Raw genomic sequence first — 19,168 nt, 5'->3', positions numbered from 1 at the left:
CAGAGGCTGCAGATATGTCACAGGAAATGGTCAGAGACTGTGAACATGGTAATGAGGTTGTTGGAGACTGGGGACATGCTTCAGAAGACATAAACTGGAGATATATTACATAAGACTGCTAGAAATCACTGCCATAACAGAACAATAGGTAAACAGAGATTAGTGTCTGCATGGGCTCCAAGGGCAGCACAAAATGTGATGAAAGGCTGCATGCGTCCCCCAGGCCACAGGTTATGCACCTGGGATCTGTAGTTTTGTGGCAATTGGTGTTCTAGTCTTCTTCTTCACCTGCCCTTGAATGTGGGTGGGCCCAAAATGTTCTAACACACAACATGGCACCAGCACTGGCCACTAAATCTACTTTGTTCACGATGGCATTGGGGAGAGAGATGATGACACAACCTGAAAAGAGCACCTTTTGGGGACAAGTCTATGGGGTTGATTTACTAAAACTGAAGAGTGAAAATCTGGTGTAGCTGTGCATGGTAGCCAATCAGCTTCTAACTTCCGCTTGTTCAATTAAGCTTTGACAAAAAGAAGCTGATTGGTTTCTGTGCAGAGCAGCACCAGATTTTGCACTCTCCAGTTGTAGTAAACCATCCCCCCGTGTCCTGTTTCTAGGTGTCAAGCATAAGACCTTTAAAACAATATGTTTTCAGAATTTGGAGATCTCATTGTAAAACATTTAGAGGAATAGAAAAAAGATTAAACAACGTTTTGATCTCGTTTATAAAGAATTTTTTTGTTATGTTGGTTGGGAGAAGCAGCAGCAACATTCACAACATACGGGGGACATGTCTGCAGGGCAAAAAGTTCAATGTTTTTTTTATAAAAGATGGTGGCATCCCAGAAAGCAACCCCAAGACAAACTATGATACTAATATTTACATATTATCATAGTATCTAAATGTTGTCAATGGTGCTTATCAACTGAAATGGTCACCACCACTAGTAAACAATCTGACAATGAAATTATAAATATTAGTCTGATCAACTCTTTACAGAATTTGCCGAACAGATATAGCAAAATAAAGTTCAGCTGGAAACTGGGATGCAAACACACTGAATGCAATTCAACAGAAAAATCTTACATAACCACTCCTTTCCACCAATCACAGGGTTTATGTGGCTATGGTAGAGAGCAATTGGATGTAAAACGTTGATATGTACCCTGAGACACAATACAAAGTTGATTTCTTTGTAAACAACAAGCTAAATGAGTGCAAGGAGTAAAACTTGGCATGGTCTGTAGATAATATTCTAAAGAGCTCTGACATAAATCAAGTCTAGAATACAAGTGAAGCATTCATTGAGCTACTACCACTATCAAATAAACATGGCAACTATGCTTACATCAGAAAATAAGAACATTAAACCTTATAATGACACTCTCAATACAGTAAACAAATAAACTGCAAGCAGTCTGTAAAAAGATGTTTTATACTTGATTTTCCAGTGAGCATGAAGTCAAATTATTGGCCAGCTGGTATCCAACATTTCCAGGTGTGGTATCACCACCATGTGCTGTGGTTCCTCCTACTGGCTGTCATATCACCACCATGCCACGTAGCAGCATAACAGCTGGTGGAAGGAACCACAATGTTCAGCAAGTGAGCAGGTATCCTACAAATCCCATTACACTGCATAATGCTTTCCCCATAAAAATATGCAGTTGTTGAAAAACCTGGAAACAAGCTTCCAGTTGATGATTCTCTAAACAGCGCCCTTGCCACTCAAGGAGTGCTGTTGAAGCATTTGTGTCTCCAAAGAAAATAAATTATGTCACATTTTCTCATTTCAGATAAGAAAATGATACAGCTGAAAGATCACACAACTAATGGCCTTCAACTCTCAGCCCTGTAAAATGTCATGCTAAATGGCTGGACAAAGGCAAGTATACATATGCTCCAAACAGTTCGCTATTATGGATGATCTGATCTTCAAAAGGTTTGTTATTGCAAAATCCACAAGAAATTAATATAAAACAAAAATGGCAATGACGTTGAGAAATGTGAAAATACAGCCTGAGATACTATATATTCTAATGGCTAGTAATAAATGCTTGTATCATGGGAAACCTTGTCTTTTTAATTGTACCAGCAGACGTATCTTATTTTTTTTAAACTTACAAGGTATACATATTGACGATTTGTAAATATTTTTAAAGTATTTATATTGTTGTATTGTGAGAAGGACTTGGGTCAGTTGTAGGTGCTACTATGAGTGGGTGTTATGGGTACCTGATTCATATTTATATTCAGGCCCAATACATTTTGGCTTTACCCCTCACTTGACAATTGTTACATTATTGTTTAATTATTCTTCTGGGTTATACTAATAGATTTATTTCGGTATCATATACTGTTTGACTGATTTACCAAAAGGAGTTGAGAATCTTCACTCATTGAATTGTGCGAATATTCAATTTAACTATTCATCATGTGAAAAGCAAACTCTTGTTTACTTATTTCATCTGCTCGTGATTGGATATTCAACATGAACAGAAATGTACTTTTTTATATTCACACAATTCATTGTGTGTAGATTCTCCTCCCTTTAGTAAATCAGCCTTTGTATCTTGTATCTGGCCCTTTGGGTGCTTCTCCAATTTAATTTTTACAAGGTTGGTCACTGAGAAACTGGGTCAAATAACTAGATTGCAAGGTATGTGTCCACTATTTGTGCCAGATCCCCTTAAGCAAGAAAGCTGGATTTGCATTTGAAAAGTGATTTACATAATGTCTTATGCACATCTAGGATAAGGCAGATCTGAATAACTTACTACTCTGAGTGTTTATCTAATGGTGTTTAAAATAGGTAATTATATGTGATGGCATGTGCCTAAAGCTCCAAGACACCAATATCCAGGTTACAAAAAAGCAGTTGGATCAACCTCTTGGACAAGAGCCCGAAGACAAAATGCAGTGTTTGGCTTTATACATCCTGACAGTTTTATATATCAACAATGTACGTTTCGGCATAAAAAGCTTCAAATGATCCATCTGCCTTACAGGCATCTACAGCTGCATGCTCCATCCACTAAGGTTTCTGCCTGAAGCAACAGGATCCAAAGCTTCAGAAAATATACATAAAATATTCTTATTAGGCATCATAAACATGTAGAGTATACAGCTAATAAACCTTTTTTTTTCAGCAAAGGCACAAGATTGAGAAAATGTTCTCAAAATTATTGTTACAGAATTAAAAAGAAAGTTATTTTTCTTAAGAATGAATTCCTAAAGCTAGACTGCAGTCAAGTGTTTAAAAAACACCACCTAATCATGTCACATATGTATTAAAATGATGTGATATTTTACACACAGAGGAAGCTTACAGCTATGAAAATAAGGTAGAACATATACGATATATAGGGTATATAACTGGGAAAGTGAGATTTTCATCTCTGCTTGAGTTCTACTTTAAGTGCATTAACACATAATAATCAAACAAAATTCAATGTTCTGAAGTTGGACAGGTACTGATGGATACTGATTGCTGTGGGTTACTGGATGGCAAAATAACAGGCTCAGTGTCTGTATGTAATCAGTACTTACCTTCACTCGTCTCCCTGCTTCCCCAGTCTTATGCCAAGCCTTAAGAAATATCAATCCTTTGGGGGTATGGGGGAACACTTGACACTGCCCCTGCCTCCCCATTATTCAGCAATTGCTGAATTTTGCTTCTCATTAGGAATGTGATCAATCATGTCACTACTTTCAACAATCTAATGTGCAGTGATGGAAAGCTAGATCAAAATCTAATCCTTTATATCATGTCATTAGCTTGGATTGCACTAAAGGCAGGTATAGAATTCACAGAGAAAATACCTAACAAGGAAACCAAATTAGCAGTAGCTGACCACATAGTTCAGTGTTAAATTAGGCTTCTGGAGTACAGCTGCTGATGTCGTCTTAAAGTGTATTTCCACCTTTGTGGACAAATTTGAGAGACCCCGCCATGATATGTTTGTTATGTGTTCCCATTCACTCAGCATATCTAAAAATAATTTTTAAACATTTTTGCCTTTAACTTTGTAGTTGATTCTTTGGATTAGGATTATACATAGGACACTTTAAGCAGCTTGTATTGCTTTGAATAGAATGTAAATGGAAAAAGGGGACAAATTCAAGGAAAGTTTTTTTTCAGAAAAAATGCATTAACATGCAAAGTACCACCCAAGCCTCAGATCTTTTCTTAGGACAGACAGTCATGCACATCTAGTTTACATGTGATGTTGAAGTCTGCCAGCATAGTACATACAGGGTTAATTGTGGTAGACATTCATAAACATCACATAGAAAGGGAGAAATTAGTATGATTGTTTCTGGAATTTTCTAAAAAGAGTATGCAAAAAGATAAGCAGCAATATAGTTGCCGACTGGCCCATGTAGATATACTGAGGACCAGTGGCTTCTCTGCGCCAGATCATCTACTTGTACTTGATATGGTATCTATGGGTAGGGGTGCGTGGGCACCCGCTGACCCATCTGTGCTGTCATTCGCTACAGCATAGGTCAATCAGCAGGTCCTGGCCAATGATTTATGACCGAGACCTGCTCACCAGCTTATCGAATGACAGTAGAGAGCCCTGTATTTACTAACAACACAGGGCTCTGAACGGACAGCAGCAATGTTTTTTCTTCTCCCTGAAAAGTAGGGAGATAAAACAGTCACATCTCTTAGTAAAATCATCACATATTACACACACTACGCAATATTAGACACACAGTTAACCCTTTGATTGCTCCTAGATGTTAGCCCCTTCCCAGCCAGTGTCATTAGTACAGTGACAGTGTATAGTATTAGCACTGATCACTGTATTAGTGTCAGTGGAGAAGTCATTGTCACTTAGTCAGTTCCCACCCAGCATCAGTTAATACCAGATTGCCCTCCGTCCTATCACAGTCCCACTATAAGTCGCTGATCACTGCCAATACTAGTATAAAAAAGAAATAACTAAAAATTCCAGTATATATACCATAGTTTGTAGACGCTATAACTTTCACACAAACCAATAAATATGCACTTATTGGGATTGTTGTTACTAAAGAATACATTTTAGCCTAAATCTTTAAAGAAATTTGATTTTTTTTTTTAAATTTTATTGGATATGTTTTATAACAAAAAGTAAAAAAATAGTGGGTTTTTTTCAACATTTTTAGTCTTTTTTCATATAATAAAAAATTAAAAACCCAGTGGTGATCAAATACCACCAAAAGAAAGCTCTATTTGTGTTAACAAATGTATATAAATTTTGTTTGGGTACAGTTTTGCATGACCGCACAATTGCACGAGCCAAAAAGCACAAAAATGACCTGATCGCGTGGGGGGGAAAACTTCTCAGAGCTAAGTGGTTAAACATGTTTTTTTTAAGTTATGCTATGTAAATTAGGACATGTAGCAAATATAAAGTATGTGTTACCCAAATTTGGCTGTATAAGTGGAAACACACTTGGATACGTGCTATGTAATGGGAGAGATACCATCATGACCACTGAAATTTAAGACGGCCATACATGGGTTGAACTCCAAAAGAACTTTCTTTTGAAAATCTTTTTTAAGAATTTTCGTTCGAATTTTGCATAATTAGGGGTCACAAAAACGGCAGATTTTTGTGTGACCATCGAATTTGAGTGATTGGGCATGCTGGAAATATTCTGAAAAAGAAAAACAAACAAATTTCGAATCAATGATGGAAGAATCATGCGGAAAATAAAACCAAAAAGAAATGAGCACGAGCTGTGACCTGGAAAGAAAAGAAAATTCTTGGCCATGAAAATTCTTTTCTATAGCAACATGAGGCGAAATTAATGGCTTGGTTGGTTCAATTTCAAAATCAATGTTGGCACCATCGGATTACAAAACACACAAAATTTCCGATTTTCTAAAGAAAATTTGTTCGGAATTCGACCCATGTATGGCCTGCATTAGCCACCTGTAGTGTGCAATGACCAGGGGCGGACTGACCATTCAGAAACTCGGGCATTGCCCGAGGGCCCGGGGTCAGTAGGGGGCCCCATGAGATGCCCCTGGTACCTTTTTCATAGGCTTTTTTGAGTTTGGGCAAGGACACAGGGGCCCCATGATCCCCTATTGCCCGGGGGCCCCATGAGTTGTCAGTCCGCCCCTGGCAATGACTGTAGGTTGGATCCCTCCTTGGAGGGATAGACAAGGCTGGAAACTATTTTCTGTATCATGTCATCTGTTACTACTTATGTAAAATGCTATTTTTAATTCTGTGTGTATTTTTCACTGCTACTATGTCGAGAGCCTTTAATGGAACATATAAATTAGTCCCCTTGGGGTCATTGCAGATTAATCTTAAAGGGTAAATTCACCTTTCGTAACATGTTACATGTTTATTTATTTATCACAGGTACTTATATAGTGCCATCAATTTACACAGTGCTTTACATATATTTTGCACATTCACATCAGTCCCTAACCCTCAAGGGGTGTACAATCTAAGGTCCCTAACTTACATTCATACATATTTAGACAGGATCCAATTAACCTACCAGCATGTCTTTAGAGTGTGGAAGGAAATCAGAGCACCCAGAGGAAACCCAGGCAGGCACAGGGAGAACATGCAAACTCCAGGCAGGTGCTGCCATGGTTGGGATTCAAACCGATGACCTTACCACTGCCAGGCAGAAGTGCTAACCATTTAGCCACTGTGCTGTCCTGTATTCAGGGTGTAACATGTAACACGTTACAATCAAACCGGCCCCCGCTGCCCCCCCATCTCTATTTTAACAGCTAGCGGGGGATCTTCACTACCTGTCAAATTATTTAAAAAACATGGTCATGTGGGGCTCCGCCCACACGACCGCATCACTCATTCATAGTCATCTGTGAATGAGAGACTACAAGTCCCAACAGACTTAGCGCCTGTTGGCTTGTAGTCCCCAATGAACTACAATGGCGCTGTGAAAATCCTTGGTAGGTCATTCTTACTGTCAGTATATCTGCTTGCTCAAGCAGATATACTGAAAGATCTGCAGGAGACCTGCATCAGCGATCTGCTGATCACTGGTGTAATGGTTTACAAGCTCCTGCAGGAAAAAATAATAAATTCACATTTTTTTTAACTGCAGAAAAAGTGCATTTATTATTTTTTTCTAAAGGGTGAACTTATCCTTTAACAATGCCAGGCAATTGGGGATTCCCCAGATTTATTAAAATAAGAGTCTAAGTTCAAGCACTGCAAGAGGTGAACCTCTGACTGTAAAGTGGTCAGGATAATTGAAAGAGTAGGGGTCAGATTTTCATGGCTCATATGTGCTAACTGGTGATAACTTGCAGCAGCTACCTCTGTTCAGTTATAGATAGGCAGATTTCAGATGTTTTGGTGACATCATAAAAAACAGATAAACTGTACAGCTGCTGCTATTGCTTGCAGAGATTTGTGGTTTGCTGTAAAACTGGGTTGACAGGGTGCCTGGTACGTTCCAAGCTTACTGTGATAATGTTTCTGCAAATTCCTGAAAACTTGGAAAGATTGGATTCTCTCGCCCTCCTGGATCATGAATCAGTTTACTTATTTCTAATTAACTGTGTTTTTGTAAAATATTCTCTTTCAGTAGAAGTACACAGTGGGACTTACTGTTAAGTGCACAACAAAGAGCAATATGGGCACACGGGTTCATTTACTAAGGACAAATAGGTTGTTCACATTGCAAGGGAATTTTGCCTTAGCTTAGTGAACGAGGTAGGTGTTTATCACATGTAACTGACTATTTAGTAGTCCTCATCCAGTTAGCATTAATGGAAACTGCTTGGCACTTACACAATCATGTGATTGCAAGTACCAGCAACAGCACAGATGTGTCAAGACATTAAAGCTGAATTTTGAAATATGTGTAGGCATACTAGGGGTTACATCCAAGGAGGTGCATACCACCTTCTGGACTTATCTCTTTTATTTACATCTGACAGTTTTATGGTAGCTCTGGAATACTCTCAGAGAGGAGAGACCCTGTCTTTTCAACACAGCAGTTCTGCCCAACACTGCCCCTTTACAGAAAGCTTTGCATTCTGTGAATGGGTTCCCATAACACAAATCACTCATTTGGAAGGAGGGGGCACAGCAGCTACAAGCTTCAGCTACAGGATCTGAGACCAGAAGGTCCAGTATCGGAGATCCGGTAGTATGCAGTAGTCTTACTACCAGGAGCTCCATAAAACGTTCAGTTGTAAATAAAAAAAAAAATAATTTCATGATATGACATGCATCTAGTTGGACTTAAATCATCGTAAGCCAGCACGTTTTACAAAGTGGCTGAATTCCTGGAATTCAGCTTTAATGTTCTTTGGAAAGGTTGAGGGCTTGGTTCATAGTTACCAGTTAGACTCCTTGTTCCTATTCCTAGAGAATTAATGAAACCTGCCTGGTCACAAAGGACAAGTTCTTAACTTTGCGGAGACCTAATAATTTCTAGTTTTGTTTTGATTTGATGGTCTGTGTTTGAAGATGCTTTAATGAGCACACGTCACACAGTCCTCAAGGTGAAGGAATATGGTTTCTTGCAATTTGCAACAAGGAATTTTACCTTTTTTCATTTTTCATTTTTTTTTAGAAAATTTGCCTAACAGTAGAGAACGATAGGCCATGAAGTAGCCTGCAAATACAATCCATTGATTGGGGAATCTGGGCAATACAAGTGAATACACTGTCCACTCCACTATCTAATGCATTCATACATTCAAAGGCAAATGTGAATGTAGCAATAGGTGTTAAAATGGACACTATAGGCAGGGGGAACAATCTTAAACCAAGATTCACAGCAGAGAGTTAAAGCAAATATAGTATTTCTATGAGAAGAAATATTTCTGAAAATATAAAATTCTTGATAAGCAGTTTATTAGGAAACATTTCGGACTAAACTTTCAAACCGTATTTCAAAGATGACAGATCCTCTTTAAATCCAAATGGCCCATATTTTCTTTCAGTTAAATATAATTTAATCTAGGGTGATGCGTTGAACCTAATGTATCCAAATGAATGATAAAATGGGTCATAGAGTGTTAAAATAATATTCATAGTGAATAAATACAAAACCATTTCCATACTTCCCATCACAAACAACTAGGTCACACAAATCTATGTATACGTATTAATATTTAACATTGCATTGGTTTCCTGCTGGAGATATACAGCACATAGAAATGGATGAAAGCCACTCTGACTGCTTTTGTTTCTTCCTCTACTATTGTTTATCCTAATGTGTACTCATTAGTGGTTACATCCTATATACACTTAGAACATTAGTGTACAAAGTAGTTTGCTGCGTAACACACTGCTTGATTAGGATAACCACTTCTACAACTATTCTTTTCAGACATCTCTTACAGTAGTTTTAGTTATGTTTTTGTTCCTAAAACAAAAACTGTACAAGTGCCAAGCAAACACAAGGTAGCCATTACCTGTATACCTGTAGTTTTGCCAGGTTTGGACTTAAAGGATAAGTTCACCTTTCAGACAAAAATAATAAATGTAAATTATTTTTCAGGAGCCTGGAAAGCATTGCACCAGTGATCAGCAGATCGCTGATGCCATGCAGGTCTCCTGCAGATCTGTCAGAATACCTGCTTGCCATACAAGATGTACAAGCAAGCAGATATTCTGACAGGAAGCTTCAATGAACTGCCATGGCACTCCACAACGCCGTGGTAGTTCATTGAAAACTACAAGCCAAAAGCCACTAACGTTGCCGGGACTTGCAGTTTATTCATTCCATTGTCCGTGAATGAATGATGCCGGCGTGTGGGTAGAGGCCCGCACGGCCCCACTGTTTTCAAATTTGACAGATAGTATGGGGAGGCTTCTCCTCGTACTATCTGTCAGAGGGAGGGGGGGCTGCAGCTATGGGAACATGTTACATGTTAAAAATGGGTGGAACATGTAACAGGTTCCTAAGGGTGAACTTATGCTTTAAATAAATTGGTGTATAGGTATAAGGGTGCAAAGACAATACCAATTGCAAGACCACTTAGTGCAATCTGGCCAATTGGAAATATTTGGATAATCTTCATTATTCTCAATAGACAGTGCAGACACAGTGTGCACCTCGCAGTTTTTTGCAGCCATTATTTTATACAAACTGCAACGGTATATAAGAATATTCACTGGGATAAATGACCCTAAACAGTACAGTACCTCACCCTATAAGTAGACATAGGACTTCTCTGTACAGAAAATGGTTTAGACCCTGTTAATGCTTCTCTTAATTGCCCACCACATGCATGTCCTCTAGGTCAGATGACTAGTGCTTTCTCCACCAAGAGACCAATGTGGGGTTTCTTTGCTCCTGCAAGTTCTGCCTAGGTTTAGCAACCCACCATACATATTCCCAGTATAACAAACCCACATTCACCACTCAGTCTGCTCAATTGTTGTGTGCACAATTAAGCATCATGATTGTTCAATGGTTTGAAGAAATCAATTCTCAAGCTGAAGGTAGCAGTGGAGGGAAATGCTGACCATGGGCCTCTGCCACAGCAGGCAGCCCCTGTTCACAGTGGGGCTACTGGTTTACATCCTCGTGGTGACCATAATATGCTCATCTCTGCCACCCAGCACCGTTTGCTATATGGTAGGAGAACTGGTGTTTTTTTTTTTTTTTATTGGAGACATTGGCTGCAATCATCCATATGACCAACTTAGGTAAGGGATGATTAAGCTACTAGGACTTTCAGGATTCCATATTTTTTTTCCCTTTTAATGGTTGAACTAGATGGGTATGTGCCTTTTTTTCAACTGGACTAACTAGATTACTATTCCTAGGGCCTCCACTCCCTCCAGAACTTCCAAAGTGCCTGTGAAATGGCCCGTGATGTGTCTTATCACCAGCTACCCAAGAGCTAAAATGCTACAATACCTATCTGACAGTTTCCTTTTTGTTAGCAACCTAGATTGACCTGACTACTCTCTTGCTTTCTGCCCGCCCAGACCCCTGCCTACACCTGACCACTCTTTATCTTGCCACCTTCCAAGATCCCTACCTAAACCTGACTACTCACTTTCTGCCTGCAAAAACCTCTGCCTGAATCTGACCACACTCCTGCCCTGACACTATGGGGAAGATGTACGAAAACTGGATCAGTATTTGGTAGAGCTGTGCATGATAGCCAATCAGCCTCTAACTTGAGCTTGTTCAAATAAGCTTTGAAAATAAAACCTTGATTGGTTTCTATTCAGAGCTGCACCAGATTTTGTACTCTTCAGTTTTAGTAAGTTTCCCCTAAGTGTTTGGTATGGAACGGGTAGAAGGGTAGAAGCCTCCTTGCATAGGCAATCACAGGTCCAAAAACACGATGTCTTGAAATCTTCTATTCATACTCTACTATTGCCACCCGACGGTGTATAGTACAATGTTTTCAATACACCTCATTGTATAAATTGAATTAATAAGCAATGACCCTCCAATTGATGCCCTACCTTCTACCTGATTCGTGACATGCTTCACATTTTGATAGAAGAGCCCCCCCCCCTCTTTTTTTTTTCTCTTTTCCTCCCCCCTCCTGCTAACTGTTAAACCGACCACCAATAATCCAAATGTCCTTTAATGTTTACCCTAAGAACCATACTCTTATCTTGTCTTCAACCTATGCTACTGAACTCTAAGTTGTTATTTTTATGTTGCCTCATTGGCCAAATGTTGTGGCCACTCTTTCTGTAACCTGCATTCTCGATATACAAATAATTAAAGAAAAGAAAATCTCAATATTCAAGCCCCCCCCCCCCCCCCCCCCTTGGTGTGGTAACCCTGAGGCCTCAAACTGGTGCCAGTGTTACCATGACATCTATGTACCATCGTATTCTTGGAATTTTACATGAAATTGGGCTATATCTGCAAAAGCAGGGATATAAAAAATAAAAATCAGGTTTAGACAGAATCAGAAATAGTCAGAAATATATGAAGGTTCTCAATTCTTCAGGTCAACAATACTAATCACAGGGGTGCCTCCCTTTCTGTGTAAGACAGTTATGTTCTTTTAAATGATTTCTCATACTTACTTATCTACATTTGTGTTCAAGTAAGGCATCTCATTTGACTCTTTTTGAAAGTGATATATGTCAAGGAGTTTGCATGCGTTAAACTTCAAAAAACATTCATAGGTCAGTTTAATAATCAGTTGGAAAGTCTTCCTCTAGCACACCTTATCATTATTTACTGATTGCTGATGGAAGTGTTTTTAAATTCTATGCTGGTGTAAAATGTGACCCAGTCTAGGTAAGTTAGAAGGCACCCCATTCTGGTACAAAGACCATACCTAATTTATTGCCAAACCCTGGTTTAAAACTTTTCCAAAGATGTCAAAGCCTTGACTTAATCTTGGACAATTGTACTGGCTGCTGTACTGATTCTGTTTACTTTGATTTCACTGCACGCTGTGAGCTTCTCACAGTGTGCATTAGAAGCTGTGGCAAGTCAAATAGAGCCTGCCTAATTTCTTGGCTGGAGGATGTCCAATATTATCTCTCCTTTTCCTCTTCAGCCTTACTGTCCCTGGCTCGCCCATTTAATTAATTCGATTTCAGTTCTTTAATCATGATGGTGAAGCATCACATATGGGCATTACCTAGGACATGTACAGTCATGGCCGAAATTGTTGGCACCCTTGATATTTCTCCAGGAAATCATGTATTTCTCACGAAACGTATTGCATTAACACATGTTTTGCTATACACATGTTTATTCCCTTTGTGTGTATTGGGACAAAACAAAAAAAGGGAGGAAAGAAAGCAAATTCGACATAATGTCACACAAACCTCCAAAAATGGGCTGGACAAAAGTATTGGCACCCTTTCACAACTGCGGATAAATAAGAATGTTACAAGCATGTGATGCTCCTGTAAACTCACCTGGGGCAAGTAACAGGTGTGGGCAATATAGAAATCACACCTGAAAGCAGATAAAAAGGAGAGACGTTCACTTAACCTTTGCATTGTGTGTCTGTCTGTGCCACACTAAGCATGGACAACAGAAAGAGGAGACGAGAACTGTCTGAGGACCTGAGAACCAAAATTGTGGCAAAATATCAACAATCTCAAGGTTACAAGTCCATCTCCAGAGAACTAGATTTGCCTTTGTCCACAGTGCGCAACATTATCAAGAAGTTTGCAACCCATGGCACTGTAGCTAATCTCCCTGGTCGTGGACGGATGAGGAAAATTGATGAAAGATTGCAACGCAGAATAGTCCGGATGGTGGATAAGCAGCCCCAAACATGTTCCAAAGACATTCAAGCTGTCCTGCAGGCTCAGGGAGCATCAGTGTCAGCGCGAACTATCCGTCGACATTTAAATGAAATGAAACGCTATGGCAGGAGACCCAGGAGGACCCCACTGCTGACACAGAGACATAAAAAAGCAAGACTACAGTTTGCCAAAATGTACTTGAGTAAGCCAAAAGCCTTCTGGGAAAACGTCTTGTGGACAGATGAGACCAAGATAGAGCTTTTCGGTAAAGCACATCATTCTACTGTTTACCGAAAACGGAATGAGGCCTACAAAGAACAAAACACAGTACCTACGGTAAAATATGGTGGAGGTTCAATGATGTTTTGGGGTTGTTTTGCTGCCTCTGGCACTGGGTGCCTTGACTGTGTGCAAGGCATCATGAAATCTGAGGATTACCAAAGGATTTTGGGTCGCACTGTAGGGCCCAGTGTCAGAAAGCTGGGTTTGCGTCCAAGATCCTGGGTCTTCCAGCAGGACAATGACCCCAAACATACGTCAAAAAGCACTCAGAAATGGATGGCAAAGAAGCGCTGGAGAGTTCTGAAGTGGCCAGCAATGAGCCCAGATCTAAATCCCATTGAACACCTGTGGAGAGATCTTAAAATTGCTGTTGGGAAAAGGTGTCCTTCCAATAAGAGAGACCTGGAGCTGTTTGCAAAGGAAGAGTGGTCCAAAATTCCGGGTGAGAGGTGTCAGAAGCTTATTGATGGTTATAGGAAGCGACTGATTTCAGTTATGTTTTCCAAAGGGTGTGCAACCAAATATTAAGTTAAGGGTGCCAATACTTTTGTCCAGCCCATTTTTGGGGTTTTGTGTGACATTATGTCATATTTGCTTTTCTGCCTCTGTTTTATATTTGTTCCAATACATACAAAGGGAATAAACATGTGTATAGCAAAACATGTGTTAATGCAATACCTTTTTTGTGTGAAATACTTGATTTTCAGGAAAAATATCAAGGGTGCCAACAATTTCGGCCATGACTGTAGATGCAAGAAAACCTGCTCCTCCAGACTGACACCAACCCATCAAGGCATTTTGATATTTGAATAACTCCTTACATGAATCCGCCTACTGCTTGCATTAGGGCTGAGGAGGTATTCAGGCTGTGCTATTTCCAGGAAACTATGTACAGTGCCCTGCAGACCACTCACATATACCACAATCTCATCGCTTTGTATAGAGAAGCACAGAGACCCAGTGATAACATCACTGGATCTAAAATAAGATATTTGAGTAAACAGAAAGGTTTTATTGACTTATTTCATTAGCATGTAAATGAGGTGGTGAGAAACCAAGGAAGGGTAAAATATAAGCAGAATAAATGCAACTTTAAATAAATGCATAATACAGTCTATAGACAATAGGTACATTTGCACTCCTTAAAGGACACGTGTTTAGTAGTATTGCACTTTCTATTTCAGCAATGTGCAGGGAGAGAAAGCAGCATCCGGTGACACAGCAGCACTCGGAGTGAGCGGGTTGGGTTTAGTAAAATGTCATTACGGGTGTGTATGTGGCAGCATGCCATTTATTCCATTTAGCCTTCTGCTGAGAGAGGAGGCTTCATGTGAGCTAGCCTAATTGCAACAATGAGCAAAATTAAATGGCTCATTGTGTTTTGATACAATTCCACCCACATTCCCTTTCGTTCTACTATTGAATTAGTAATTACAGTGTTGAGACTACTAATCTGCGGATTTGCTTTGTGATCACTTCCAGGCACTGTTTTTAGTGCTAAATGAACAAGGAATTGCTTATGGAGGTATTACTGTCAGGTCACATCTAATGGTTCACATAAGCCACTTTCATGCAATCTAAAGCAATCTGCTTGGTTTATCCTATGTCCATCTAGAGCTGTTATATTCTAAACCTAGCAGTAAATGAAAAACAGAAAAATTCAAGTTCCTGGACTCTGGAACAAGAAACAACCACAACCATAGACTGAAATACTTCCTTCCCCTAGAACAGTGGTCTCTAAACTGCGACTCAGGGGCCGTACGCGTCCCTTTGCTTCACTTTATCCAGCCCCTGGGGCATTATTCTTCCCACTGACATAAACAGTGGGGCACTATTCCTCCCACTGACACCAATGGTGAGATGCTATTTCTGTAATAGTAAGTATAGGGCATTGTTCACTCCCACTGAGGCCAGGACATTTTCTACTCTCAGTGGCTACAGTCCAGCTCCTCTAAAGTCTGAATGACAGTAAACTGGCCCTTTATTTAGAAAATTTGCAAACCCCTGCTCTAGAAGCTGTCTCCTGCATGTAACACCCCTATAATAAACCCTACTCACACCTGTGCCTTGCATGCAAATCCAGTGCTTACAGATCCAGATCGATAACACCTATGCAGACATTTTGGTGATTGTGATCATCAATGAGTTAACTATTCAAGTGTTTAACAACTAGCAAACAAGGTTGTATGCTTTGTCTACAAGGTGCTATATGGTTGATTACTGACCTGTGTCAGTCAGTCATTCCTGATACTTCCCATATTTACTAAAATGCTGATGATGAAGAGGATTAAGAAGAAAGAGATTTGTATTATACTAACCTGTCGCAGTAATGTTGCCACTGTTGAGCCCATTTCAGCTCCCGCTATGTACAGATTGTGCACCAAACGTCTCCTTTGTCCCCCATTGCAATTGTCTCTAGGTGTGTTTGCTAGACTTGGCTTGAAGATCTCCAACAGTTCTTCTTTTGACATGGCAATATATATATATATATATATATATATATATATATACATACATTTTTTTTTCAAGTCTTCATACATAAAGAATTGAAGAGCAACTTACCTATGTTCTGTCAAGAATGTCACCAAAGTGATTCTCTGATGTTGAGGTTACAAGAAGTATAAAGGTTTAAGTTGGTCCCACCAAATAATTTGCTGCCAGAAAGCTTATTGGCTCGACCATGCATAACTAAAATCACTGACATTACTCATAAAATTGGTGACTGATTAGAGATTGGAAAACTGTAACAGAATGAGTGGTGTCCTCTGGCTGGCGGTGAATGGATTACATCTTGAGTGCTTGAAAAAGCTATTTATAATTTGCAGTTTTTCAAAAACGTCAAATCAGTTTTCCTTTTTGTCCATATAAAAACATAATGGCTATTTCATTATGCTACATCCAGCCTTAGCTTCAGCCATACAGGAGCAGAAGGTCCCAGGTGATGATAGGCAGAGATTTACAGTCCATCAGTTATGGTAGAACATCTACGACATTTTGTCTCTCACATGGATTGAAGTGTGTGTATGTGTGTATGTGTGTTCCACGTAAATGAATGCTATGGGGCCCAGGATATGAGTACTCAGTTACGGTGAAGTGTTTTTATTGCCTTCTTTGACAAGAACGTGTCTTTTATTCACCAATGACAGTAAACTGTTGCATGTTGGTATTAAGTGATTAAGGAATATGCCAACCCAAAATTCCATATTCCTGATATGTGCCTGCTGTACCATGTATTTGTATGAAAAAGTATCCTGTTCTCTTTGTATTGCTTCTTTTGTGTGAAATCCCTGATGTTCCTGTCAGTTCTCTGCTTTACCAATAAAAACTGATTACAATGGGCAGGAGAGCATAGTGTTGTGAGTTCTCTAGCTGTGCTGGGAACTCCAATGATCAGACTTGTGCTGACACAAACTCCCCCTCACCCAGCCACTCACTTGGAAGATCCAAGTGCTGCTGCTTCTCTCCCAGCTCTCTAAGATCCTTACGTGGCTGAGAATAGAGGGTATGAGATCACTAATAAAAAAGGGTAAAAAAGTAATTATGTTTTTTATACATGTGCACAAATGCTTGCCCTTCATTTCTATTTTAAGCTGAATGGGTTTTTGAGGGTTCACATATTCAATGATCAGACTTGTGCTGACAAGCGCCCCCCTCCCCCCGCATAGCCATTTACTGGGAAGATCAGTGTGTTGCTGCTTCTCCTCCCTCAGCTCTCTAAGATCCTTATGTCGCTGAGAACAGAGAGTATGAGATCACTAATTAAAAAAGGGAAAAAATATTTCTGTTTTTCATACATATACACAAATGTTTGTCCTGCGTTTCTATTTTAAGCTGAATGGGTTTTTGAGGGTTCACATATTCAATTTTTGCTGGATTTACTGGATAATTAGAAAGGGTAAGACTTTTTCCCTGTTAACCTGAATGGTGGCTTTAAATAGCTGGTAAAACAACATGTAAGTAGAATGTCAAGACTGTTGGCTTTGGGACCAACTACGAAAATACTATAGGTTATATGTAGAGCCATGATTTGCATATAAATCACAGTTGTTTCAAGCTTATCTTCTCTCTGCAGTGAAATATACAGAAAGCCTTTTATTGCTAAGCAAAGGAAGTAAACCTAACCAAAGTCTTCTCTATTTAAATTTTAACAGAAGATATAAAAGACACAAATGAATGCAGCTGTGGATTTATAAATAGATCAATAAATGTATTTTTCAAATGCAGCAATTGTAAGTACCTCTTGCCTTTTAAAAAGTATTGGCAGAGGGAAGAGCTGCTCCTTTATTGTCCAATCAGCAGGCTGGGAAGTGGAAGATGAGCCATTGTTTTCTTTAACTGTAACAGAGAAGATGGTGTAATCCATCTGGCTGTACTGTGTGAGGGAGCTGTGTAAATCTCAAGACTCAATGATGGAAAATATACGCAGGTATGCACTATCACCCCCTTCCTGCCTAGGCCAAATTTCAGCTTTCAGCACTGTCAAACTTTGAATGACAATTGCCTGGCCATGCAACACTGTACCCAAATGAAATCTTTATCATTTTTTGAGACAGATAAAGCTTTCTTTTTGATGGTATTTAACCACCACTGGGTTTGTTTTTGCTAAACAAATGAAAAAACACAGAAAATTTTGTTTCTGTTATAAAATTTCGCAAATAAGTAAATTTTCTTCCTCACTGATGGGCACTGATGAGGCGGCACTGATGGGCACTGATAAGCTGCATTGATGGGCACTTATAACCTGCACTGATGGGGCTGCAGTGATAATCAGGGTACTGATGATCAGTACCCTGATTATCAATGTACACAATGTAGTGTCAGACGGACTGATTATCAGTTCACCTTTCCTCACACAAAGACAGCATGTGACTGAACCCAACTGATCACATGGTAAAGGGCCACTGTGTTTGGCCTTTTATCTCGATCTGTGATCAGCTGTATCCAAAAGACACCGCGGTCACAGAGCGTGCCCTGATGTGCTCCCCAAGGTGTGCACAGTAGGGGCGCACATGGGAGGACGTCCATGGAACTGGAGAGACCTGGAGAACTGTCTTTTAGCTATAGCGCAGTAGGGAAGTGGTTAATCTTTACATTTAGCGGTTTGCCTGGACTTCAGTCTTAAACCTGAGCTGATATAACTAAAAAGAATATCTAGGCACCAAAATAATTCAAAATTGCAAATAATTGTACTGTGCAAGGTCAGAGAGTTGAATAAATATGCCTTCAAGTGCGTATGCAACTCCTTGGCTTACACTTTGTGGATTTTCTAGGCAGACATTGGATGTGTCTGCAATGTCTTTGATGTAGTCAGTGCTGAGATACTCACAAGACAGGAGGGTGCCAGGCAACCATTAAAAGAAACCCAAAGTACTTAAGAAGAGGGACAGATTGATATGTGGGCTGCTAGCTCAGCAGTGTGGAGAGCAGGGTGGGATACAGGTCCTAGGGGCAAACAAATCAGGGGAGTGACCTAAGGCCTCAGTACAGGACACATAAGTAACATAGGGGTCAGTGAAAGGAACCAGTGGGTTCAAAAAATTGATACTTTCGGCATTAGTTACTTTCTGAATCGATTTCAATGTTCAGTCCCTTTCAATGCAGTGTTCTACAGTGTAGCATGTAGTGTGCAGTCATCTTCTGAAAAAGAGGACGTATGTTCCATGAAACATGTAGAGAAACAGA

The sequence above is a fragment of the Staurois parvus genome, unplaced genomic scaffold (assembly GCF_062004578.1).
Source record: "Staurois parvus isolate SC_StPar_1 unplaced genomic scaffold, SC_StPar_1.0 ptg000205l, whole genome shotgun sequence".
Lineage (NCBI taxonomy): Eukaryota > Metazoa > Chordata > Amphibia > Anura > Ranidae > Staurois > Staurois parvus.
This window is presented reverse-complemented; position numbering follows the sequence as displayed.